The sequence below is a fragment of the Ailuropoda melanoleuca genome, chromosome 19 (genome assembly GCF_002007445.2).
Source record: "Ailuropoda melanoleuca isolate Jingjing chromosome 19, ASM200744v2, whole genome shotgun sequence".
Classification (NCBI taxonomy): Eukaryota; Metazoa; Chordata; class Mammalia; order Carnivora; family Ursidae; genus Ailuropoda; species Ailuropoda melanoleuca.
In genome coordinates, this window is record NC_048236.1 from 6,022,984 (window position 1) to 6,025,960 (window position 2,977).

Below are 2,977 nucleotides of genomic sequence, written 5' to 3' on the forward strand. Positions count from 1 at the left end.
CAGCTACTTAATATTTGGAAAGAAAGCAAAGAGATGTAATAAGGTGGCAAACACCATTCTACACCTGCAGCCATTCAATAAATAACAATAACTGTCAGGCACGGACATGAAGGTGACCCTCTTTCTTTGAGGTACAATCACAGAAAATACTCGCCACTGTGTTTTCTCTGAATCAGTAGATGCTGAAGTTTCTAATACCCAATGACTGTCCTTGAAGATATCTAGAAGAGTGGTATTACAGTACCCGTTGGTGGTATTACAGTAACAGTTGGGATGTGGTCTGCCAAACCATCCCTGATGCTTCTGTTGACTTTTGCCATAGGGGTTTTTCATCTTGCTGTTTGGAACCATTATGGACCACAAGGTAATTTGAATCTGTTTCACTCATTGCAAAAATTTTCACGTGACTCAGGGTAGCAGGGGGATGAAGCAGCTTTGATCAGAAAGCCTGGTCCATGGGGGTGAGTTTATGGGGGTGTTTCAAGCATCAGTTGAGAGGAGGAAAGGAGAGAACTCTACTGTCTCATTTTGTGCACTTAAGTCAACAGGAGACTGTGTGTGAGTGTATCTAAAAGAATGAAAACCATAATCAGAATTTTAATTTTAATCCTAAATGTAATCATAACTACACCTCAACTTTTATCCAAGTCTTATTATTGGCTAAGCACTATGCTAGGCCATCTGATGCTGCTTCTGCCAGGGTCAGTGGTCTCAAAGTTTCAGGACATGGGTCTGGGTTTGGGGGATGTTGTCATTTCTTCACTGTCATTGTTTCTTCAGATAAGAGATGCTTTGAGGATGAGGATGTCTTCACTGAAGGGGAGATCAAGGGCAGCAGAGGTAAGCTCTCCTTTCAGTCTCCTTACTGAGGGGTCTCTGTTCTCAGCAGGGTCATGCAGAGATAAATATAGCTTAGTATTCTGGGTTTGTTAGCAAAGAGAACTATTAGGGCATGCATTCATTCGTTCATTTCTTCACTCGACAAATTTGGAGTATCCCACTAAAGCTTAAGGTCAGTAGAATATACCCCTCAAGAGAATTTTCCACCTTGGATGTATTTCAACTTGACATCTGGACCATTGAGATGGGACACCATGAAACCAGTATCATAGACTCATAAAACACCAGAGCTGGGAAATGAGAGATGAGTTAGAAATGAGATTCTAGTCCAACCTAGTCATTTCAAAGGTATGGAAATCAAGGCCCAGAGTACTTACATGATTTGCCTGAAGCCACCCAGATAATCATGAGAATTTGCATTCTCCTTGCTCGGGACTCTTTTCAGTAAACCCTATTCTTGGACTGAAGTATATGTAAACTTACTGATCTTGAAGATGACTTTGACCAAGCTATCCGTCTTTCAGGTACCAACTGAAATTGCCATCATTGCCATATTAATTAGAAAGAAGTCATTTACTCAACCAACAGTTTCTCAATAAAAGCTACTTTCTTAAAAATAAACAAACAAAACATTTTCTGAACACATTGAAAGTCAGCATTTACGGTTAGCTAGTATTGGGTGTGACTTTTGGTACCCTAGTTCATCAATTCTAAGATAGGCATTTTCTTTACCTTTTAACATTTCTGAAATTGGAATGTATCTTACAATCAGTGCCATGTCATGATTTAATTGGCAAGTTTTTTTCTTTCTTTTTCTCAGTGGAACATAAAAATAATGATGCAGCTAACAACGTTAGGGTCAGTGAAATATAATTCCGTGTAGCTGTGTCATTTTGGGTGCTTCTTTTTATGTTTCCATTTTTATGTGTTTATCTCTGGGTGTCTGTACACATAAATATAAACACATTTTTTATCAATGCCATTACTTACTGACATTACTGTTACTTTTTTTTTTCCATTTAGAATGCATCTTTAAGCCCAACCAATGGATCTAAATTAATGAATCGTTGAAGATGAGATGTGAGTATTAAAAACTGAAGGAGAATCTTTGCTTTCAAGTTGTGATGAACTCCTTAATGCCCCTTGTGAGCACACTATTGCCTATGGTGTGATGGAGGAGTGAGGTGGGGAGGGAACTGGTGGATATATAGTGCAGATATGAGAAACTTCTCTATTGCCCAGCACATAAATGAAAATAGGCACATCTTTAAAACCTATGTCATCTCAGTGTATATGTCCAAATCTTTTTAAAAAGTTTTTATTTAAATTCCAGTTAGTTAACATACAGTGTAGTATTAGTTTCAGATGTACAGTATAGTGATTCAGCACTTGCATACATTACCCAGTGCTCATCACAGGTGCCCTCCTTCATCCCCATCACATATTTCACCTATCTCCCTGCCCACCTCCCTCTGGTCACCATCAGTTTGTTCTCTATAGTTAAAAGTCTGTTCCTTGGTTTGCCTCCCTCTCTCTTTTATCCCCCTTTGCTCATTTATTTTGTTTCTTAAAGTTCACATATGAGTGACATCATATGGTATTTGTCTTTCTTTGACTGACTTATTCACTTAGCATAATACTCTTTAGCTCCATCCATGTCATTGCAAATGGCAAGATTTCATTCTTTTTTATGGCTGAGTAGTATTCATATATATATATATGTACAGTTTATGTACATATATTCATATATACATATATATTCGTATATACATATATATTCATATCTATATCTATATATATCTGTATCTATCTCACTTCTTTTTTAGCCATTCATTAGTCAGTGGACACTTGAGCTGTTTCTATAATTTGGCTACCATAGATAATGCTGCTATAAACATTGGGGTGTATATATCTCTTTGAGTTAGTATTTTTGTATTCTTATATGACCAAATCTTAAGCATACTTCTCTTTCCTCAGTGAGAGGATGATGTCATCCCATCTGCACTGATAAAGGATACACCCTTGCTGTCTATAGCACTTACACACCCTAATTCCATCTTGTCAGTGAGTGGTGACACTTATAATAGCCTCATTGTTGAGAAGGAAGAGTTAATTGATTGAAATCACAAAACAACAA

The 2,977-nt window shown here is 37.4% G+C and overlaps 1 long non-coding RNA gene across 1 annotated transcript; it reads left to right on the forward strand.

The window, feature by feature from the left end:
- On the forward strand, positions 1-2,167 carry LOC117797162. The gene is made up of 3 exons (XR_004622077.1): positions 1-364; positions 781-840; positions 1,864-2,167. It is a non-coding gene; the product is annotated as an uncharacterized LOC117797162 (long non-coding RNA).
- Positions 2,168-2,977: the final 810 nt, after the last annotated feature.